At 39.5% G+C, this 25,026-nt stretch overlaps 3 long non-coding RNA genes across 6 annotated transcripts; 2 read left to right on the top strand and 1 right to left on the bottom strand.

Moving 5' to 3' along the window:
• Positions 1-362: 362 nt before the first annotated feature.
• Positions 363-2,341, bottom strand: LOC136247170 (uncharacterized). Of its 3 annotated transcripts, XR_010697144.1 has the most exons (8): positions 1,865-2,330; positions 1,498-1,820; positions 1,370-1,451; positions 1,189-1,323; positions 753-1,069; positions 625-696; positions 535-568; positions 363-486 (listed from the first exon to the last, which is right to left on the bottom strand). It is a non-coding gene; the product is annotated as an uncharacterized lncRNA (long non-coding RNA). The 3 variants fall into 3 exon arrangements; XR_010697142.1 differs by having other exon boundaries at positions 625-1,069; positions 1,865-2,341; XR_010697143.1 differs by having other exon boundaries at positions 625-1,069; positions 1,189-1,318; positions 1,865-2,340.
• Positions 1,803-4,788, top strand: LOC136247171 (uncharacterized). 2 transcript variants are annotated; one of them, XR_010697146.1, is made up of 3 exons: positions 1,803-2,048; positions 3,820-3,958; positions 4,577-4,788. It is a non-coding gene; the product is annotated as an uncharacterized lncRNA (long non-coding RNA). The 2 variants fall into 2 exon arrangements; XR_010697145.1 differs by lacking the exon at positions 1,803-2,048 and having other exon boundaries at positions 2,055-3,958.
• Positions 4,789-14,860: 10,072 nt separating this feature from the next.
• On the top strand, positions 14,861-15,771 carry LOC136244538 (uncharacterized). Its single transcript, XR_010695387.1, has 6 exons — positions 14,861-15,051; positions 15,104-15,197; positions 15,258-15,310; positions 15,360-15,509; positions 15,555-15,602; positions 15,657-15,771. It is a non-coding gene; the product is annotated as an uncharacterized lncRNA (long non-coding RNA).
• The last annotated feature ends 9,255 nt before the right edge of the window (positions 15,772-25,026 follow it).

The raw sequence follows: 25,026 nt of genomic DNA, 5'->3' as shown, positions 1-25,026 counted from the left end.
TGTTTGTAGCTGAACTATCTACAAGGTAATTTCTTCTAGCTGATCTCTCTACAGGGTGATTTGTTTGCAGCTGAGCTCCACAGGAATAACGCACCTTGATTGCGGACAACGTACCAAGGGGATTAGACACCGCATAGTGGGAGCAGACGGTTGAGATGCGGTTATCCGCGTAGGCGTACGCGGACTACTGTTAGTACCCCGTTTGGGACCACTTGTACGCGGATGTACGCGTCTCACCCGCGAAGAAATCCGTACGGTGCCATCAATAAACCGCCTAGTTCTCCGTAAGCACCTATCCGGCGTCCGCCAATGAGCCTAAAGGGTCACGCAGGATCCTACGCGCGGGCCGCTGTGTCCGATAATGAATTCAGTTTTTGTCACGTGAGAGCATAATTTAAAATGCATAAATTCCACAATAAAAATAAAAATGTCTTGTTCATTCTTTTACACAACATTTTTAGCTCCATGCACTCCAACGTTCCAGTTCTGTCAATAACAAAAGTAAGATGATGCAGCTACACACTACACATGTACCTTGAATAACTGTTCGAAGCAAAGCAAGTTCAACCTGAAGAAAAACATACATTACAGTGTATCACAAACTGCACATTACTATACACTAACCTAGCACATGCCAAAGTACCAGATGTGAACACTACTTGTGTGAATAGTTCTTTGTTGCAAACACGACAACACCTGGAAAAAGCCTATACATAATGGAAAGAAAATAGTTACACACTATCAGCACGTACCATAGTCACGTGTCCATCAGCTACCACTGTTTACAAGTTGACTTTGACGTTAGCAGAAAGTGGAATATCCATTAGAAGTTTCTGGGTAAGGTAAAGAGTTTGTTTTGTGGTTGATGTCTGCCATCACGTGCCAGAGGGGTCATCATACTGCTACGATCAGCTTGCAACAATCTGGCTTCCAAAGACTGGCTTAATGCCATAGGATTCTGTTAACAGTCTCTGGTGTTTCAGTTATTGAGTACTTGACAGCTTATTGCAAGTAGTGGCAAGGAAATTCCATTGAGATGCTAATGCTGTAAAATATCTTGTAGGAAATCCTAAAAGATAAAGGCAAAATCATTTGATAGCACTGAACTACTGTTGGAAAGCTGGCTAGACAACTGGTACACAGAGAAACACATTAAATTATATCAAGCTACACTAAAACAAGTCTTACCATGAATTTGAATAGTAGGTAACTAAAATCCTTACGACAGCCAAACAGCCCATGGTACGATTGCATCCCAGCAACATAGCAGATATTGGGCTGAAATCATCCACTAAGGGCACGGTGCAATAAACTGCGACTACACTACAAAACAGCCATGGCTTACCAACCAAAACACAACTATACTTACCAAAGAGTACATACCATAACACAGCTTAGTGTTCTAACAGAAGAAAGCAGACTAGGACGGTAGTTCTCTCTACCCGGAATGTCTGTTATAATACATAAAACAGTTATTAAAAACAATACGTATTTCACCGTATCGATTGGCGAAAACAATCTGAGGTGTTTGACACGATGGTATCCTTCACATCTAGATCTGCTCAGTCAAGCGCCATTACGTCTCAGCTGCCAAGCACCCGAAAACCCCCCAAATTCCATGAAAGTATCGTCGCAATCATTGGTATTGAGTAGCGCCAATGTTGCGCCATGTTTAACCCTAGTTTTCTTCAACAATCCGGCTGCGTTAGACTGCTTAGCGTCAGTATCCAATCACTTCCGTCAAAAAGAAACCGCACGTGATTTTGATGATCAAAGATGGTTTGTTGTGCGCACGCCTCCACCAGTTAAAAGGTGCGCATCTGTTAAAATAATTCCAGAACAATCTTTAGACCTTGTGTGGTACCTATCATTCTGCTACTGTATTGTGTTCAAGTATTGGACGATAAACGGAAGAAACAACCGTCTCTTCGTTACCGACGTACTGAGCTAGCGGCTAACATGTAGCTATCCTCAGAGTGACTGACACATCCGACGAGATATCCTGTTAGATAGTATACTCTCCGTACCCTCACTAGAACAAAAAAATGGTGAGCCGACCTGTATTTAAGTCTTTGGTGAACTCAAGAGGTGTAAACCTAACCCACATCGTAATTCCATATATTTATCTGTAAAGCAATGAAGAAAATAGGCCACTTCAAAGACGTTCTATGTTTGATAATATACAAATTAACTTTGTACTCATGGTTTTTAGCTTTCAAGATATCTCATTTTATGTTATTACAATGCTCACAGTTTTATAAACTGCAAGCTTTAGCTCTGTACTCATGATTTTCAGCCATCAAGATGTCCCATCTTTTGTTGGCAAGTCCTGTCAAGATGTCCCATCTTTAGGCAGGAAAAATCAGTGAGCACGTAGCTGTTTATCAATATCAGTGTTATTACGGTGTTTTCAGTTTCAAAGCTGTACAAGCTTTGGCTGTGTACTCATGATTTTCAGCCATCAAGATGTCCCATCTTTTGTTGGCAAGTCCTGTCAAGATGTCCCATCTTTAGTCAGGAAAAATCAGTGGGTACATAGCTGTTTATCAATATCAGTGTTATTACGGTGTTCGCAGTTTCAAAGCCGTACAAGCTTTAGCTCTGTACTCATGATTTTCAGCCATCAAGATGTCCCATCTTTAGGCAGGAAAAATCAGTGAGCACGTAGCTGTTTATCAATATCAGTGTTATTACGGTGTTTTCAGTTTCAAAGCCGTACAAGCTTTGGCTGTGTACTCATGATTTTCAGCCATCAAGATGTCCCATCTTTTGTTGGCAAGTCTTGTCAAGATGTCCCATCTTTAGGCAGGAAAAATCAGTGAGCACGTAGCTGTTTATCAATATCAGTGTTATTACGGTGTTTTCAGTTTCAAAGCTGTACAAGCTTTGGCTGTGTACTCATGATTTTCAGCCATCAAGATGTCCCATCTTTTGTTGGCAAGTATTGTCAAGATGTCCCATCTTTAGGCAGGTAAAATCAGTGGGTACATAGCTGTTTATCAATATCAGTGTTATTACGGTGTTCGCAGTTTCAAAGCCGTACAAGCTTTAGCTCTGTACTCATGATTTTCAGCCATCAAGATGTCCCATCTTTTGTTGGCAAGTCTTGTCAAGATGTCCCATCTTTAGGCAGGAAAAATCAGTGGGTACGTAGCTGTTTATCGATGTCAATGTTATTACAATGTTCGCAGTTGCAAAACGGTACAAGCTATAGCTCTGTACTCATGATTTCAGCCATCAAGATGTCCCATCTTTTGTTGGAAAGTCCTGTCAAGATGTCCCATCTTTAGTCAGGAAAAATCAGTGAGCACGTAGCTGTTTATCAATATGTTATTACGGTGTTCGCAGTTTCAAAGCCGTACAAGCTTTAGCTCTGTACTCATGATTTTCAGCCATCAAGATGTCCCATCTTTTGTTGGCAAGTCCTGTCAAGATGTCCCATCTTTAGGCAGGAAAAATCAGTGGGTACGTAACTGTTTATCAATATCAATGTTATTACGATGTTCGCAGTTGCAAAACGGTACAAGCTTTAGCTCTGTACTCATGATTTTCAGCCATCAAGATGTCCCATCTTTTGTTGGCATGTCCTGTCAAGATGTCCCATCTTTAGACAGGAAAAATCAGTGGGTACGCAGCTCACTGTTTGCAGCTTTGAAAACATGAAAGTTTTCAGAAATCTCAGCTATCAAGATTTCTCATAACTATTTTGTTGGTGTTTCCTGCCATATTCCTGGTGTGTGGGTGTGCGTCTGTGTGTGTGTGTGTGTAAGTACTTAGTTGATTTACCAAACTGGATTAACATAAGTGTGTATGAGATAGGGTGATTGATCTTTACTACCCTAAACCGGAGGAGCTCATGGTTCGCCGTGTGTCATAGCTCTACGACATTGCCTGCAGAACCAAACGGGGCACTGAAAATATCATCGTCCATATGGAGTCCTTTGACACTTTTAAGTGGGTATGCATAATGTTCGTAGCATTTGTTTATTAGTTACGAAAGCCAAACAAGTGTTGAGTAGGGTTCTGGGAACCATAATCTATGGTTCCCAGAGTCCTTTTAAAATAATTAAATTCAATAATTTTTAGCATCACAGTTGAATGGTTTGAACAATTTTGGAGACCATAAGATGTTTGATGTAGCATGACCAGCCTCCTCTGCAAGATGTTAATTATATATCCACTGATATTGAAAATGAACAATTTCCTCTTTACTGTGCATTAATCAGATCAAATGCTTATAAGTATTCTTTAATGTTGTGACTGTGTAGCAAGATTTAAACTGCCCACTTGTCTGGCATGTGGAACTCCAAGCTTGTATTAGTGGCATAGTTAAAACTGTGAAATGGAGCTGAATTGTGGGATGGTATGCAGGGGTGGTGGGACAAGCCCACAGTAACTATATAATATGCTAACTATTATTCATATGTACTACCTGCTGAAAGTAAAGCAATTGTATAACAATGATTGTATTGTAAAGCCGTGTCCGCCACATCATTCCTTCCAGCATGTGATTTGTCCATTATGTGTTTGTCAGGTTCGATAATTAATGAATTGTACATATACAACACTTATACAGGTCCAGCAGTGGTGCTTTGTGATATGCCGAGGATTTTGCTGAGTTGGACACATACGAGGATTTTGCTGAGTTGGACACATACGAGGATTTTGCTGAGTTGGACACATACGGCTATTGAAACTACTACATATTGAGTTGTTTGTTTCTGTTTGCAGGCTAAATGAACTGTCACAGTGAAGTTATCGTCATAATAATTATATATGTCACCTGTCTATGCACATACTGGACGTGGTAAAGGTATGCAACTGGGCTAACAACTTTGCCATATGATTGAAGCTAGCCTATAACCATGAGCTGCTGTCAAGTTGGACAGTACATACCATAAACGGGAAACACGAATGAAAGAAGTATTATAATTGATTAATGCATGACAAACAATGTTCTGAGTGTCTTATTGAAGAAGGGGGGATGTAGTATACTGTTACGAAGTTAGTTTAGTTACTTGGTCCATGAAGCCACACTTCCCATGATGTCATAGCTCCAATTCAAGTATTTGTTAATATGACAGCTTTTATGGTGAGCTCTACCAAACTTCAATGTACTATTCATGTCCCACTCCAGGTAGGGTGGGGAATACAGCAGATTTGAGAAGGTCTAGTGTCAAATTTCCCAGTACCGAAGCTAAAACCCCACTATATTCCCACCTCAAAAGGGGGTTTCTGAGGGGAATTAATTTATCAAAATGACTTTTGACCGCCACCATCAAAAGCTCCAGGATGTAGATGGTCAAATCCCCAGTAGGTGTATCGGGATTCCGGGGGTGGGGCTAGCTTAAAAAGTTGATGTAGGTATGTTGTGCCATAATATGCCACAGAACTGCAGGTCTGGCACTCTTGCAGCTAATGGTAACCGCACCCGCGGTACTTGCCACTAAACACGAGTGCTGGGGTATAATCTGTGGCGAGGAGGGGTCTCATGCTAGCTGATGCATCATGTGCAAAGTGTTTCCAGCACCGAGACACAGTGGTCGCCTGCTTTCAAGTGCCCAGGCGCCAGTTTCACCATTAATACCTAAACTCCGGCATCGATACTCCCGATTTTTCTTATCAGTCGTTCATTGGCCTCTATGTGTCCAGGCTCGTGATAAGCATTTCGTACAGGTTTTGCATCCAATGTTCACCTTCCAGTACCTGACTGGTAAAGTGGACAGTAGTGAGTGCAGGCCTCAAGCTATAACGCGCATGGGCTATAATTCTGAATCTGTGGTTTTGGCCCTATAGATACATCATTATGGGAGCCTGTAGCTACTATAATTATCTACCCGTTACTTCCGTCTTGTCCGCGTTGTAGAATAAGTTGCTTTGCGGGTATAGGCGTTGTATCCGCGTAATGGAGGAAGCCATTAGGCGGGCACCGCACGGGTTTACACCCGTATACAGTCCGCCTCGGTCCGCCAAGTGAAATGATTCGCGGACAGCGTCCATTCCGTATACAGTGCTAGTATCTCCTGTGGCTCTTTACGGTTTCTTTGTAGCTGAACTCTCTACAAAGTAACTGCTTCTAACTGATCTTTCTACAGGGTGATTTGTTTGTAGCTGAACTATCTACAAGGTAATTTCTTCTAGCTGATCTCTCTACAGGGTGATTTGTTTGCAGCTGAACTCTTTACAGAATGGTTTCTTTGTAGCTGAACTCTCTACAAGGTAAATTTTCTAGCTGATGTCTCTACAAGGTGACTAGTTTGTAGCTGAACTCTCTACATGGTGGTTTCTTCTTATAACTGAACTTTCTACAAGGTGACTTCTTCCAGCTGATCTTTCAATAGGGTGATTTGTTTGTAGCTTCACTCTCTACAAGGTAACTTCTTCTAGCTGATCTCTCTACAGGGAGATTTGTTTGTAGCTGAACTCTCTACAGGTGATTTGTTTGTAGCTAAATTCTGCACAGGTGATTTGTTTGCAGCTGAGCTCTTTACAGAATGGTTTCTTTGTAGCTGAACTCTCTAAAAGGTGATTTCTTCTAGCTGATCTCTCTACAGGGAGATTTGTTTGTAGCTGAACTCTCTACAAGGTAACTTTTCTAGCTGATGTCTCTACAAGGTGGCTAGTTTGTAGCTGAACTCTCTACATGGTGGTTTCTTTGTAACTGAACTTTCTACAAGGTGACTTCTTCTAGCTGATCTTTCAATAGGATGATTTGTTTGTAGCTTCACTCTCTACAAGGTAACTTCTTCTAGCTAATCTCTCTACAGGGAGATTTGTTTGAAGCTGAACTTTCTAAATGATGGTTTCTTTGTAGCTGAACTCTCTACAAGTAAACTTCTTCTAGCTGATCTCTCTACAGGGAGATTTGTTTGTAGCTGAACTCTCTACAGGTGATTTGTTTGAAGCTGAACTCTCTAAATGATGGTTTCTTTGTAGCTGAACTCTCTACAAGTAAACTTCTTCTAGCTGATCCCTCTACAGGCTGATTTGCTTGTAGCTGAACTATATACAAGATAACTTCTTCTAGCTGATCTCTCTACATGGTGATTTGTTTGTAGCTGAATTCTGTATAGGTAATTTGTTTGCAGCTGAGCTCTTTAAATAATGGTTTCTTGTAGTTGAACTCTCTCAAGGTAACTTCTTCTAGCTGATCCCTCTACAGGCTGATTTGCTTGTAGCTGAACTATATACAAGATAACTTCTTCTAGCTCATCTTTCTACAGGGTGATTTATTTGTAGCTGAATTCTGTACAGGTGATTTGTTTGCAGCTGAGCTCTTTAAGAATGGTTTCTTTGTAGCTGAACTCTCTACAAGGTAACGTCTTCTAGCTGATGTCTCTACAAAGTCACTAGTTTGTAGCTGAGCTCTCTACATGGTGGTTTCTTTGTAACTGAACTCTCTACAAGGTAACTTCTTCTAGCTGATCCCTCTACAGGCTGATTTGCTTGTAGCTGAACTATATACAAGATAACTTCTTCTAGCTCATCTTTCTACAGGGTGATTTATTTGTAGCTGAATTCTGTACAGGTGATTTGTTTGCAGCTGAGCTCTTTAAAGAATGGTTTCTTTGTAGCTGAACTCTCTACAAGGTAACGTCTTCTAGCTGATGTCTCTACAAAGTCACTAGTTTGTAGCTGAGCTCTCTACATGGTGGTTTCTTTGTAACTGAACTCTCTACAAGGTGACCTCTTCTAGCTCTTCTAGTTCCACTGTATTTTTTGTTTGTGTTTACTCACTTTCCTTAGCAACTCTTGCTACATGGGACACACTTGCTAAGGAATTTAGTAGTGCTGTGAAGCTGCTAAAAGCACTAACAGTAAGAACAACTGAGCTATAAGGCATTAAAATTTTTACAAATTCAGGCACATAATTGTAGCAAACAAACAAAACCACTGGGGGAAAACTGATCTTCACCTCTGTAATGTTGCTAGCAATTGACTGAGCAGCCACCTAGCCATATCTAATATCCATACAATAGTGTAATACGTACCATCAACAGTAAAGCTTTCTGTTAGAACATGATGCTCTGATGACTGATAGGACACTTCACATGTGTACACTCCAGAAAATTCTACTAGTAGTGTCCGAAAATATAGTAGTGACACAAACTTGTTTCCTTCTTGTGTCATGGGTACCTGGTGTATCCACATTGATCGCTGTGTGAGGGTGAAACAAAATAGTTTGATTATAGTTTTGATTCTACTTACTACAGTATAATATTGTTGCAGATACTAGGACTAAGATTACTGTACTTTTTTGTTTTTGCCAACAATTCTTTTTAAACCTCCATGAAAGTGCTTGGATAACCATTTCAAGTTATTCAGATAAGTAAAACGAATGCCTTCACTACTACAAGTAACAGTAAAGCCAATTATTCACATTGAAATTTGTGGTTTATTTCCTAGAAATGTTTCAAAGGTTGAACTCACAGCAACAACAACAAGAATACTATAATAATATGAACACATTTACGAACTGCTCTACTACTATAATAGGGATTTGTGAGAAGGCTTAAGCCTGTAATGTACCAGCTAGTATTTTGTGGCTAGTCTATTATGTGGTCAACCCTATGGGTGTATTACAAACTACATAAATACAGGTGTAATTATTAGTTTCTAAATCGAGTTTTTAGTATTGAATGTCTATAATGATCATGAGTAGTTTAGAAAGTGAATTTAAGGCATATAAACCCTTTATCAAGACACACGGTAATGTGTCGTGCTGCCCAAGAAGCAGGCGCGCAACACCCGTGAGTATATTGACAGGAAGAAAGAAAACGCAATTTTCGCACCTCCGTAGCTCTGTGCTTCCTCGATGAAACAAAACAATGTTGCTGTGGACATGCCCTCCAACTTCAGCACTCCACATTCCAAATTTGAGCGAAATCGCTTCAAGCGTTCCCGAGATAGCTATGCGACTTCAAAAATTGGCTTAGTTTATTGGTATTTTTCCTTCTTATTTTTCTTCCTCTTGTTGTTGCACACTTATAAAAACCGCTATAAAACGCGAACGCCATATCCGATTGCCTTGAGATTTGGCACACAGAAGGGGGTATACTGTATAGGCGCATCTCGGTACACTGTTAAAAATGAAGTTTGAAGGTTATACCAAGGAGTATGACGGTTACCCCTACCTTGTTGGTATAAAAAACACTTGGTATGAAGGTTATACTATATGGGATGAAGGTTATCCCTACAAGTTGGTATAAAACGTCACAGGTATAACGTTTATGCCTTCGTGATGTCCTTATTCCGTTTTCTTCCGTGCATTTACTACGTATTTCAATCTAAAGCGAAGCGCGTCATCTTTATGCGGCGCTTATTATATGATTCGTTACTATGCTGCCGGATGGGTGCTTTGGCGGACCAGTGTCACGATTTATCTACTTAATAATCTGGAATGGATTCAAGTACAGAGAGATAAGGTGGAACACCAGCAAATACGGGACACCTAAGTGGTTTGTCAGCTGCCCGGGTACCCAGCTGCCCTTGGATCGCCTCAGATCACTGGGCACAGATGTAAGAGGATTAAGAGCGGTAGAAATATGATACAACCGGTCCTTTACAATTGTACATTATATTACTCCTGGCGATATGCATCTGTGAAATTTTGTGGCAGCTATAAAATGGAGTAATAGCTATTTAGATTAATGTAAAGTGAGTGGGACAACCATAAAACTTTGCATGCATGTACATACACATTGCATAAGGAGGTGCCACAGGGACTAGTCTGGCACCGCCTGCTCATTTGCAAAAAGTGAAATACAGATACTAAATGATTCTACCACTCAGATTTAGTAGTGTGTGCCAATCACGTTCACACACAGATCACCTTGGCAACGCAATGCTTTTGAAGGGTAATCATCTGACATAACTAGCAATTACATACACTGTCTAATTGAATTCCTTTTGAGATTATTTAGTATCTGTATTTCACCAGCTGCAGACCCTTACTTTTGTGAAGGGGTGGATGGCACAAGACTAACTTGCTGCATGGTCTACCAAAGTCAATATACAATCAAGACGAGACTTGAGACTACACAATATTGCTACTAGTAACAATGAGTCAAAATCTCAAGGCATACGAAGGGTTCAAATGTAGTGTGCAACACAGACCAGCATGATACTCCCTTGCATATACATGTATGATCGCCGGTTTAAAAGTGAAATAAAGCTAAGCAGTTCAGAGTGACTAGTGCATACTTTTAATTTCTTACACACAATCTTGAATTCAACAGAAAATATCTACTAGGTTACATGAGTTTTGTACTTCCAAGGCAGGGGCAAGTTTCAGGAAACCCCTTTACATAAATTCAAACCGCAGATATACAGAAATCATGGGATCTTTCATGAAACAGGAGCCTTCGCCTTGTAAATAGTGTTTGCCATGTAATAGCAATGCTTGTTCTGAAGAATATTATTTTGGTGAGATACTCTAATAAAGCAGTCAGGTAATTATAATACTCTAATATAACAGTCACTTAGCTGTAGAGAAAACTCTTTTCAAAATTACTGTGTATGTCCTGCAAGGTGACATGATAAAAAAGGAAGCATTGCTTGTATAAAATACAAACAATGTCAAACATTACTAAAGGAATATCATGTTATATTTATCTTCCTCACTATCTGCGAAAGCCAATATTTGTGTACTTGTACTTATTAGTAGTGTTGCAGGGTGAACTGTTTATAATTGTTGCAGGGTAAATGAGGCATGAATCCCAATGAGCAGCTTGTTACTACCAACTGGATTGAACATACCTGACTCTAGAGTCTGATCAAAGTTTGTAACTCATCAGCTACGTGTCAAGCAGTTGTGAAAACTATTCACAAGCAAGGAACTCAACTGAAATATTGTTGCATAATTCAATGAACAATATTACTTGTGATCACAATGTTATAGCATAACTAGTGTTTGTGTTACTTGTACTTGATTTGAGTTTGTATTTCAACGACCAAGGGCTATTCAGTATACTAGCAATACTTTTCGTAAATACAATTCCTAAAGGGAACTAGTGGTGATCTATATACGAACAACTTGAGAGTTCCACACTTTGTGTATGTAAATAATATGATGCTGCTTGACAATGTACTGTAATACAACATGCATGTTCGGTCAGTTATAGTCTACACATCCATCTGCCTTGCAGATGATAAGCACGTACATTATTACAACTTTTGTCCAACCACGGACACATTATGGAGTACTATTATCATCTAGTGACAGTTAGATATTACTTAAATGTTCTCTTCCTTCACAGTTCTTATGCACCCCTCAGCCCCTGGCCCAATATCTTGATTTCAGTTTCTCAGATTGCCTGTGAATAAGAAAATATACATTTTAATTCAAGATATATACAAAATAGTCCACATACCTCTCTCAGTGCTATTAGATTGGCTGAACATAATTTGACGCTAAACAAACAAGAAAGTAAATCATGAAATTTAATGATAAAATAATACTCATATTTTTCCTAATGGTGCACTACGGCCAGTCCCATATAATTATATCATACACACAGTAGTTGCTAGATACAGTATAGAGTTTGTACAACAGAAATAAATGCCCGGTTTCACAGGAACTCCTGGTACAAAACAGTGAAGCAAAAGCATTTTACAGCATTCCTTTAAACTTGAAATCTATGTGGAATATATCAAGAAGAGAATATCTCAAGTTGATTCAAAGGAATATGATTTTTGGTCTTGTAAATTATAGTCACCAGTCTTGTGGCTAGGGTAAACACTTGCCTGAACATAATAAGTGTCCGGGCTATAATTGACGATACAGTACTTGAAATCAGGAAATGTACCTTGACACCATTAATGGTTTCATTTGTAGTTGTTTAGACCTCTAAAATTAGGACACTTTGGGTATACTAGCATCACTAAAGTGCTAGTTTTGTCCTTGATTAGGAACAGTGTATGACACATAATCAACAAATGTTTTGTAAATTATTGGCTCAGTTCTACATACTACACACATGCACACACACGTGCACAGCACATACACACATGGTTATGGTTGAAACAAGGTCATCTACATCACATTTTGTCTGGGCTTAGTGGGTCACCTGGGCAGGTAATCCAGATCTGACCCGTTTTATGGACTGAGGGCTTGGTACAATTTCATGAAATTTTTGCCTGTTATGCTCTTCAATGTTCCCAATGTGCTCAAAAACATTTCTTACAAATATCTTTGAAAGTTTTAATCAGTGAATGCTCAATTAGAGTAATTGACTACAAAGTGACTGTTCTATTAGAGAATATCAATTTAAGGAGCTTTGGACAATGCATTGGAGTGCTCGATTGCAGTTTCCACTGACTGCTCTATTAGAGAGTAGAAGTAGTGTTCATAACATCCACCTAATATGCTAGCATTATACTGGTGCAGCACTCCAGCCTATCAGTAGTAAGCCACACACGCACGCACGCACACACACAGTTTAAGGGTGTTAAAAATGTTGAAATTTAAAGTTCCTAAATCATTTTAATTGGAAATGTATTTGGTCACTACAATATATACCTGACCAGCCACAAATCATGAGGAACCAAGTACAAATTGAAATAGTTACTATTCATGAAATTAAAAATCTAGTAAATTTGAGCACTTTCTAAATCTGTCAGTGGCTGGGAGCACAGCCCCAGACCTCTGTACCTCACTGCTAAATCTGGAAGCCACTTTGGAAATATCCTGGATACGCCTCTGGAATTGATGAACTTAAAATAAGCAACTATTGTAAATACTTTGTTTGTGGTTACAAATTGCAGCAACACTGTGACAACACTGTCAGAACTGACTTCAGTACACACTCAGGTAGTACTAGCACAGTTGATTTCAGATTGCTTTTGAACAATTCACACACGACTTGAAATGTGATAATGTGAATGTCTACTTGCAGTATTTACATGTACACTCCTGGCATTGTTTGACAGCAAAGGGGTGAGTATCTATTGTGCTATAGTATGTTCACGTTGAGCTGAATCCTGAAAAACAGCTAAAAATTAAAAGTGGATTTTTTCTCAACAGAGTTAACATTTCAGCCAACCAGATGATTATTGGTAACAGCAAAGGTGTCAACAACAGACACGTACAGTTTGCCTCCATTACAAGTTCGGGAAAGTGTTGTAATGGACCCTGTACTTATATGGCTTCCCCATAGGAAATGTATTGTGAAAATTTTGATTGGCCGTAAATATTATGTCAAACATTCAAACAACAAGATTATGAAATGTTTTTAGCGGGTCAAGCAGTACTACCATAGATTATCGAGAGAGAGGATAGAAAACTATCACGTGACTCATTAAAATAATCATCCCTACGCGATTCTTTATCGCTATCTAGTGGAACAAAATGGTTTATAGTACTCTCTGGTAATGCTCACTTGTGTATCTAGGCGTTCCATCCACTATCTGCTGCCTGGTCGAGTTTTATTCCCGTGCGCACTCCTCACCTACACCAGCCCACGAGCTTGTGGTACACCTTACCAGCAATGGGAATGGAATTGGATAATCCTTGACAGATGTAACCATTCACTGATGAATTCCATACACCCCGAAACGTATTAAAACTTCAACGAAAGAGTCCTTTGGTTGTTATGATTGAAAGCGGCAAAACATGTTCAACTTCAAAACGATTCATGCCCTTTGAAGTGCGAATTTGTGGCACGGCTTACTCCTCGACAACAATGATTAGGCAACTGTGCTTCAAGTTATGAAGTCGCCTTGTGCTGCTGTAAACCCCGAAGAAAACAAATTTTCTCTACAAGCGTTTATAAGAGAGTTTTAAAAAGGTGTAAATGGAACTGTAGGTGAGGAGTACGCATGTAAAAATTAGTTTTCTATCCCCTCTCTCTATAATCTATGGTACTACAAATGAGCCAATTTTCAAGACCGTGTGTAATTACATCCATGAGTTATTAAATGTTTTTGAGGATTCAGCTCAACGTGATCATACTATAGTACTAGTATTTAGTTATACAAGTAAAGGAGCTAGGTTGCAAATAATTAGTTCATATGTTCGAACAATCACATTGTAAATTGTTCAATTGCATGCAGAAAGTAATCCGAAATCGATTGTATACATGATCACAAAACACTAATATAGTATTTATGTCTCACTTTTAGTTTTACTGCATTAGTCACAGTAGATTACTAATGGAGTAGGAGAAAAAGTTGAGGAACGGTAGCTTGACTACCCGTATACTCAACTGAACATTTTCGATGATTCTGATCTACAAAAATACAGGATAAGATAATGCTCTAGAGTATTTATAACCTTACTTTGCTTAGAGTCTCCCACTGGCAGCATGCAACCACTGATGCAACGAAATAATCTCATTTTTCCATTTAATACTCACTCCCCGTGACGTAGCGTTTACGTACGTTACTTAACGACGAAAGTTACCATGGTAACGAACATTACTGAAAATTCCTCTGAAAGTTCGTTCAGTTTGTTCATAAAATAAACTGGTTTTGGCAAAGAAGATATTTGAAAATTTGTGAGTTATTGTGTCTACAAGAACAGGCAGCTTGACTAAGCGGGAGGGTTTTGCAATGCGTTAAACAGGAAGGCCGCTCGCAACTGACTGAATCAGCTGACCTACTGAAGAATGCGAAGGTGACGTTTCTACTAGCAATATTCAGCTTGGTGTACAGTTATTTGTAATTTAGATATGGAAAGTGCAGCAAACAGTTTATCTACAGTGCTGTGGAACCACTGGCTGACGGACTGCCAAGACGGTGCTAAAGTTGCAGTCTCATGGCTGCTTCAAAATGACTGGTACATCGAATAGTGAAATTTCAGACATTTGAATCTCTTTAATGCTGAGTTTAATGCCTAACTCAGCCAGGTGATGAAGCTACGTATCTAACTTCACTTTGCCAGCTGTTACACAAAGTGTGAGTGTTTACAGTGGATAGCTGCCATTTTGTACCCTTTACAGAACAGCTGACATCATGCCAATCCTACCCACTGAGTGTAGTGTGCATGCTGATATGGTTACGTTCTGCTATGTGCACAGTGGCAGCCAAGTAACCTAGGAGACAGCCCGGCAGGTTAGTTACACATTCCTATTATCAGTTACATACATGCAGGTACACCATGCAGGTATTGTGTCTGGTAATTGATTAATGACTGGCTTGTTGACTGCTTGTTGCAACACCAACATGCTTTCTGCACTGAGTCTTGACAATTAGCCAAGGTATGGACGTGGTAGATAGTTGAATAAGAATTGCCGTCATCTCACATGTTATTATTACAGGTTATAGTGTGTATGCTCCTGATATTCCATCTCCATCATGTTGTATACAAAATGTAAGTATTACAGCAATTGTGATACTAATAATACGACTTGACATTCTAGTGGTGTTGCCTTTTGATAACACACTGTGATGGATATTGATTGCCCAGCAGCTATTCCTGTTACTTGAAAATTATAGTAGCATCTGTCTTGCTGTTAACGCCCCTACTGTCAGGTGGAATTCCCTGCTGCAATGCAGATCGATGACAAATTGTAAGCATAGAGTGTACCAGATTGTTATGTATAACGTTTTGGCAGGTTCTGTGGACTGTATATGAAGTGTTGTTAGCTGTTTACAATATTAAGGTATGGTGTATGCTTGAATAAGAACTGTAACTATATTGCTTGCCAATGCTGCAGATCATGCTGGTCCTAACATCTCACGAGCACTTCAGAAGTTGGAGTTGACTATTTGAACAGCATTTAATTTCTGTAATTGAAATACATTAATAATTATTTAAATACTAAATAACAATTGGGGATAACCTTTATACTAGCATAGGGATAACCTTCATCCTACCCATATGGGATAAAGGTCATACTATTGAAAGTTGGGATAACCGTTATCCCTGGATTTGGTATGCTATATGTGTCAGCCACTTTATCCCTGTTTTGGGATAACCTTCCAACCAACTGTTTTAACAGTGTACCGACTTTGGCTGGAATACGATAAACAGGCAAAGAGTTATGAGCGATTATTCACGAAAAATAACACCAATATGTTATCATGCCTACAGGATAAACCGCGTATGGGAAGAAGCTGAAAATCGGTGGGTGAATAGGTTGACTATTGAACCTCAAACCTTTTGTGGTTTGAAAGAAATTGAACTAGATATAACGAAAAAACCAACAGTGTGTAACAATTACGCAATCAAGGTTAGCTAATTTTAAAAAACTGCTTGCCTCGTCTACCAGATAAACCGCTTGGGGTAATGCTTTGAAATTCGTTGTACAGATGGAGTAATCATCTTAGAAAGGCTCATCAATGGTGTAGAAGAATCATACTTAAAGCCACGGAGTTATAACACGAAATCCAACATGGTGCAGCAAGTGCGAGATTGAGATACTCTAATAGAGCAGTCATCCTAATAGAGCAGTCACCCTGAAGAGAATTCAAGAGATCAGCTAGAAACAAGTTACCTGTATAGAGATTAACAACAAACAAGTCGCCCTGTAGAGAAATCAGCTACAAACAATTCGCCCTGTAGAGAGATCAGCTAGAAGAAGTTATCTTGTAGGGAGTTCATGAAACTAAGGAAAGAGATAGTTCAGATAGAAGAAATCACCTTGTAGAGTTCAGCTACAAAGAGACCACCATGTAGAGAGTTCAGCTACAAACAAATCGCCCTATAGAGAGATCAATAGAAGAAGTTACCTTGTAGAGAATTCAGCTACAATGAAACCATCATGTATAGAGTTCAGCTGCAAACAAATTACCTGTAGAGAGTTCAGCTACAAACAAATCTCCCTGTAAAGGCATCAGCTAGAAGAAGTTACCTTGTAGAGAGTTCAGCTACAAACAAATCACCTTGTAGAAAGATCAGCTAGAAGAAGTCACCTTGTAGAAAGTTCAGGTACAAAGAAACCACCATGTAGAGAGTTCAGCTACAAACCAGTGACCTTGTAGAGACATTAGCTAGAAAAGTTACCTTGTAGAGAGTTCAGCTACAAAGAAACCATGCTGTAAAGAGCTCAGCTGCAAACAAATCTAACAAATCAGAATTCAGCTACAGAATTCAGCTACAAACAAATCACCCTGTAGAGAGATCAGCTAGAAGAAGTTACCTTGTAGAGAGTTCAGCTACAAAGAAACCACCATGTAGAGAGTTCAGCTGCAAAGAAATCACCCTGTAGAAAATTCAGCCACAATCAAATTGCCCTGTAGAAAGATCAGCTAGAAGAAGTTACCTTGTAGAGAGTTTAGCTACAAAGAAACCACCATGTAGAGAGTTCAGCTACAAAGAAATCACCCTGTAGAAAATTCAGCCACAAACAAATTGCCCTGTAGACAAGAAGACAAGAAACGTCATTTTCACACCTTTATATCTCGGTGATACCTTATCTGATTGGAACTAAATTTGCTGCATGGTTTCCAGCCAACAAGGGGAATCCATATTCCAAATTTGGAGGAAATCACTCAGACCATTTCAGAGTTACGAGCAGCCAAAGTTCAAAGTTCGGTTGTTTGCTCTTCGTATTGCTTTAAAACGCAAACGCGTACTCCGATCGAGGGGTCCGCAATCGGCTGAAATCTTGGACGCCTATCACTGAAATCTAATAAACTTTTTCCCGATCATTTCCGTAAAATAATGTAACATTTTTCGTAAAATTACGGAAATTACAGCTGCATAATTTAGGAAATATGCGATTTCCTGCTACGAGGCAAAGTAATCGGTAAACTGCCAGAGTGTAAAAAGGGCAGGCCTCAAGGAAGCCCTGGAAGACTTAACAAAGGAAGCAGGCAACTTGTAGCTGCCAAGACTAGAGTTCAGCAAGCGGATGGTATTGAAATCAGAGTGAAATTCTCTGAAAAATCCTATAAAATCTTAGCAATATCCTATTGGAATCTGAGTTGGAATTTGTATGTTTTTAAATCTATAAGATATTGAGATCTCGTGAAATCCTGAAATCCCAGAGAAATCTGAAAACTTGGATACCATTATTTTTTTCTCTGTTGCTGACCCCTCGACTCAAATCGCCTCGAAATTTGGCACACTGAAAGGGAGTCCAAAGGCGAATCGTAGTATCAAAATTTAGTGTAAATCGGATGAAGGATTAAGGATTTATGGCCAATTATTCGAGTAAAACAACATCGATATGTTGTCATGTCTACAGGGCAAACCGCTTCATAGAATGGGCTGAAAATCGGTTTGTTGATAGATTAACCATTGTAGGAGTGCCTTTTGGTAGTTTAAAAGCAATCGAAATAAAGATCATGGAGATAAGCCACGAAATCGATATGGCTGGGATCCAGCCAGACTCCCTCAACATGTGCCTGCGGCACAAAGGTAGGGTCCGCAACGTGAAATTTCGACCTCCGAGAATCAACTACCAAACCACCCACAAATGCTAGGCTAGGTGCAACTTAGAAAATTCCAGATTGGCGTTATTTTTCATTAACGTCTTGTCGTGCAAATCGGCGAATATGCTTACAAATTGCGAGATTTTTTGCTATATCTTCAAGGAAATGTCTTTTAAAGCTACAATATGCGCTCTCAACCTTTCTTACTAACTGTACTCTAAACTAAACCATCAGTGGCTGTGTCACAGTGATATATGTTTCCCCGGGTAACGTGTTTCCCGCACACATATCCCTAGGGATCCGTGTTTCCCCGCACACATATCACTAGGGATCCGTGTTTCCCACCAAAAGCTGTCAGTGATATGTGTTTCCCGTAGCGATTTTTTTAATATTTCACGCACACACATATCCCTAGGGATTCGTGTTTCCCCGCACATATATCACCAGGGATCCGTGTTTCCCGCTAAGATATAACCATCGTGCAGTAACTCCAAGGTCCTATGGCTAGTTGCAAACAGCACGCGATCCAACCATTCAGTAGATATTATTGATATCTAGCTAATAGACACCCATGCATATTACATGCAGGTGTATATAGCTATAGTTAGCTAACTAGCTATATATAGCTACTATATAAGCTAATACAACAATTATACTATAGCTATAGCTATACTAATAATGATAACTATATAGTCATTTAAAATAAACTGTGTTGCTCTTCTCTGGACCTGCTCAATAAGTGTGATGTCCTTAACAGGGGCGGATCTAGGATTTATAAAAGGGGGGCTAACTCAAGGTACTAATCTCTTGGGTAGAGAGCATGCTGGAACTAGGGGGGTCTGGGGGCATTCCCCCCAGGAAATGTTGAAAAATAGATGCTAAAATACTGCAATTTGGAGACATTCCCACATAAAATTCATAATATTTTCTGCCTGTAGATTATATATACTGCCTTTAGATTATAGGTATGGCTCTCTGAAGCATTTTGCTAATGGAAAAGTTTGGATAGGTACAGACAACCAAGTACATGATGCACCCCTCTCACAATTGCACAACACTGAATAGGTGCATGTTAGAATAATAATGTTGAAAGTGGAAAATTTGAACAATACAAGATTGAATCTGAGTGCATTTTCAATGGAAATTGTGTACCTGAATTAAGTATACATATTGCCATACATATTAACTACACAAGTGGATGAATGAAGCCCTTTAAACAGACCAATGCACTTCGTTGTATGTATAGGTACAGGCAGATTTGGAAAAAGTTCATAACAGAACCAACTATATGCTTCCAGTGAATGTTCTATTAGAGTAATTAGCTGACTGCTCTATTAGAGTATCTCGATCTTGTACAACTCCAGGTCCTTGTTGCATGAACTTTAGCATATAAATCCACTGATAATACCTTGGAAAGATGTTTATAAGGTGGTTTTATGAGTATTTGTGACTGAATTTGACAAAACCCGGCTTCGACGTAAAAGCTTCGTTAGGAGATATGGCGATTTTAAGTAATCATTGTGTAATAACTTCCCAGTGCCTACAGCTGTGCAAACACAATTTGCACCAAGTATGCATCTATTTACTAGCTATCACTGAGTGGGTGTATACATTTCTGATACCCAAAATTAGCCCTGTTTTGGGCAGTTTTTCTCGAGCGGGTAATAATATTACAGGTGGTAGTAGTTACTTTATTTTATGGTAGGCATTCCAGTATCCGAGATTTTTTAATTAAAAAATTCTCCGTATATTCCCCAATAGAACCCTGGCACAAAACAACAACTCGCGTTTAACTTGGGATTGCTCCGTAGTCCGAGCTCCAATGAGGATGAAAATCGCTATGGGGTTTGTCCACACGCTGATCATCATGAAAATCTTAGTTTTGTCGTGCGCGTTTCATATAAATAAGTTTTGTGTTGTTTTGTAATGTTTTCAAGCCTTGTAATGTATGTAGAATACTTTAAAACTTTAAAAAACGTAGTGTCGGGTGGAAGGTAGTCACTGTTGCTTACTTTAAAGTACGTAGTTACTTTGCTCGGGTTAGCGATTTTCAGCTCCAGAGCAGTTTTCTGATGGCTGTGTCATCAGCCTCAAAAATACAAACCACTTCAGAGTCAGCATAACAATGCTGTAATTGAAACCACAACTCCACCTTAGGTATTGTTGCATCTTTGTGGCACCTCCACTTTAGTTGTTTACCTTTATAAGTTGTTAACTTGGTGTTTTTACTTACTTGAGATAGCCTCTTGCCTGTGGGTATGCACCATTGTATTGAGAAGTGTGCAGTAGGTGAAACATATTTGCTCATTACACAGCATACAAAGATCGCTGAGATCCGATAACATCTGAAGTTACTCTCATTATATGTACAAACTTGCAGCTAGAAGCAACTGCAGTTTCAAGACAGTCCAGATAGCTACATGGCTTCCTGATTCAATTGTGCCTTTTTTCCCTTTAAAATGTATGGAGAGCCCCGGAGAAAAAATGTACCTTTTTTCAGTTTTAAAGCACTGTGCATGCCAAAGTAGTTAATTCCAACCCAACAAACTATATATTTCTGAGATCGGCAATCAATACTCTATTTGTTGAGCATATAAAAAGTCCATTTTTCCAAAATTTAAAAATCGGGCTGGAATGCCTATTTATGGGTAATATGTAACTGTAACTAAATAGTTCAGTTGCAAGTAATATGTAATATGTAACTAGTTACTTTTACAAAGTAACTTGCCCAACACTGATAATACTCAGCATATTGATCAAGTAATGGGAGGGTGGGGGCGGTGGGTGGGCTCAACATAGGGGTATAAAATGAAGCAAGAAGATGATTGGAATCCAGAGGCCAAGTTTAGGCTCTCCATGGCCCTCCATGACCCTCCATGGCCCTCAAATCACTCCAAATTGACTGAGAACACTATTGGCGAGCTCTCTGTGAAGTCCCAGCTCACTACACACCATTATCACAAAGCCATGGCCATTCAATGGCACCAATCTCCCACTCGTGGCATTGACAGGGTCGGAAGAAAGCTGCCACAGAAACCAGACTTGCCAGTCCTGAAGGAAGTACAGTGTGGAATATGATATGTAGTGTATTAGGCCAGCAATCCATTCCTGGTAAAAACGTAAGTTTGATTTTGTGTGTGTGGAAGCCTTGTTATGTGAAATCCGGTCACATTTAGTGATTATATAATTATGCTAAGACAAAATTTCATTATAATTCTCAGCATCATATTGATCAAGTAAAGCCTATAAATATGAAGAGGGGCTTCAGCCCCCATAAAGGCCCCCTCCTGGATCCGCCCCTGCTTGATATGATTAGGTTTCGAAATCACTGAACAGTATATAACTTGCGATCTCACTAAGGAAATATACAAAGTTCTCTTGGCTGTCACTGTTTGATGCTTGCTAAAGCTGCAATGGAGCAGTCCTAGCATTCTGTAGGTTTTATGGATTATGTTTTTGTAGTGTTGATCCCTAGATAGGTCTGTAATACCAAGATTTTTATGTGAACTATTTGTTAAAACCTGTGTGTCAGCTATTTTGTAATTAGTGATGACTTTTGCATTAATATAGGTGGACACTCTTTTTTGGATTAAAGAACGTATTATATCTCATACTCCACAAAGTTGCTGAGTCTAAATCATTTTGAAATAGTGAAATATCTCCAGGACTACAAACAGTATTATAAATCTTGGTGTCGTCAATGAATAGTAAAGTTTTACTGGTGGTAACACAAGATGGTAAATCATTCATGTAAATAATGAAGAGTAGGGGTCCCAAAATACTCCCTTGGGGAACCCCAGATAGAACCGGCAAGAGGGTAGATAATGACTGACTGCATGCTAAAGCTGTAGCTACATTGATTAGTTATACATAGCTGCAATCACATACTTTACTCTATATAGCTAGAGATAATATTTTATTGTATACATGTACTTGTAGCTACTGTTTTATTAAACTGATGCTATAGCTACATAGCTAAATCACAGCACAGTTTAGCAGTTATATATATAGTTGAATGCCAGTGAATGGCTTGATTTCCTCCATCAACATGCATAATTATAGTATTAGCTGTGTAGGTATATGGCTAGCTATGATTATTAAAAGTGCATGCGCGCCTATGCTAACACTACGTATGTTGCACATGACTTTATAAAGGAGAAACATATTACCCGGGGAAACACATATCACTGTGACTTGTAGGTCGCTAGCGAGCTAGTGATATGTGTGCGGGGAAACACGGATCCCTAGGGATATGTGTGCGGGAAACACGTTACCCAAGGAAACATATATCACTGTGACAGCTGCATTGTCTGGAGCAATTTCCATCCGCAGCATCGCGAAAATGAAATTTCGGACTCGAAAAAAGTTTCGATGCCACTGGAGCACACAGTAGCGATGCCAAAGTAACCCTCCCAGGTCAAACTGGTCTGGCATGGGTCCAACTACCACCACACCAAATATCATCGAATTCCAAAATTGTTTGCCATCTGGCTGAGCTCAACGGCTATCAAAAATTCATCAAAAATACTGATTTCATTCACTGACGGGAACTTTTGCTAGCCATATGTGCTACTTTATTTCTCAAAAACTTACTAGACCCATAGCCAGTAGCTTTCATTCATAGGGTTGGTCTGGCAGCTTTTCTAGCGACCACAAAAACTGCCAAATGCCGATATCCACGAATTTTGCCGGTGTTGACCAATTTACAATGCGTTAAAGAAATTTTACACACCAAACGTGATGCTTTGCCTCTCTAAAGTCATGCTGCATCCTTGTTTAGTTATATTCGTCCATAGGGTAGCACTGGCGGCTCTCTAATCGAGGCCAAAATCCATCAAATTGCCCATCTCACCATTTGTCATCAGTTTTAGGAAGTTTTACATGTCAAATATGTTGGTTTACCTCACTACATCCTTGCTGGACCATGTAAGCACCTTCACCTGTGTAGGCACCTTTCTTCAGTCTCTTCAAAATGCCAGAGCACACCAAATGGGCGCAACCATCAATACCAGTTAATGCTTAGCTATTTTGTTTCATTGGTTCCATGCAAAAACGACAGGAAAACCAGCAGAAATGTAATAGAGCGCAAATGGAGTTACTTTAGCTCTAAATAAACTACATGTTTATACAAATGATCACCGAAATGCAAATTCCGATTATCAAAAACCACAATCGAAATTTCCATTCGTGTAGAGTTCCGAAGGGTGGATATTCAAAACTAGACCATAGATAATATACCTACTGACAGTAGGTATATTATCTTTGACTAGACTAACTCCAGTTGGGTTATGTAATATTTCTGCTGGATTTTCGTGGAATCAATGAAACAAAATAAGCAGCAAGTGGTGTTGATGGTTGCGCCGAGGCCCAATTGGCATGCTCTGACATTTTCAAGAGGCTGAAGAAAGGTGCCTACACAGACGAAGGTGATTGAAACGTCCAGTAAATATGTAGAAAGGTAAACCAGCACGTTTGACTTGTAAAACTTCCTAAAACTGATGACAAATGGTGAGATGGGCGTTTTGATGGATTTTTGCCTCGATAAGAGAACTGCCATTGCCACCCTATGGACGAATATAACTAAACAAGGATGCAGCATGACTTTAGAGAGGCAAAGCATCATGTTTGGTGTGCAAAATTTCTTTAACGCATTGTAAATTGGTCGATATTGGCAAAATTCGTAGATATTGGCATTTGGCGGTTTTTGAGGTCGCTTGAAGAGCTGCCAGACCAATCCTATGAATGAAAGCTCCGGGCTATAGGTCTAGCAAGCTTTTGAGAAGTAAACTAGCACATCCGGCTAGCAAAAGTTCCCGTCAGTGAATGAAATCGGCATTTTTGACAAATTTTTGACAGCCGTCGAGCTCAGCCAGATGGCAAACAATTTTGGAATTCGATGATATTTGGTGTGGTAGTAGTTGGGCCCATTCCAGACCAGTTTGACCTGGGAGGGTTACTTTGGTATCGCTACTGTGTGCTCCAGTGGCATCGAAACTTTTTTCGAGTCCGAAATTTCATTTTCGCGATGCTGCGGTTGGAAATTGCTCCAGACAATGCAGCCACTGATGGTTTTAGTTTAGAGTACAGTTAGTAAGAAAGGTTGAGAGCGCTTATTGTAGCTTTAAAAGACACTTCCTTGAAGATATAGCAAAATATCTCGTAATTTGTAAGCATATTCGCCGATTTGCACGACAAGACGTTAATAAAAAATAACGCCAATCTGGAATTTTCTAAGTGGTACCTAGCCTAGCATTTGTGGGTGGTTTGGTAGTTGATTCTCGGAGGTCGAAATTTCACGTTGCGGACCCTAACAAAGGTTTCTGTTGAACATTCTTTTACATGCCCCAAGGGTGGCTTTCCATCAATTCGCCATAATGAAATTTGGGATTTGACAGCTAGTTTACTTACAGAGGTCTTTCATGAGGTTGAAGTGGAACCCTATTTACAACCAGTCACTGGTGAGCAGTTTATTTTAGTTTCTTCAAACACCGAAGATGGAGCTCGTCTTGACATTTCAGCAAACGGTTTTTGGGGTGGTCGCTGTGAGAAAACCTATATTGACGTAAAAGTTTTCAATCCTCACGCTCCAACTAATCGAACCACCAATGCCAAGAGCATTTACAGAAAACATGAAGAAACGATTGTATGAAGCTCGTATCCATGAAGTTGAACACAGTTCCTTTACTCTTTTAATTTTCTCAGCCACGG

Source organism: Dysidea avara, chromosome 2 (genome assembly GCF_963678975.1).
Source record: "Dysidea avara chromosome 2, odDysAvar1.4, whole genome shotgun sequence".
NCBI classification, from domain to species: domain Eukaryota; kingdom Metazoa; phylum Porifera; class Demospongiae; order Dictyoceratida; family Dysideidae; genus Dysidea; species Dysidea avara.
This window is presented reverse-complemented; position numbering and strand designations above follow the sequence as displayed.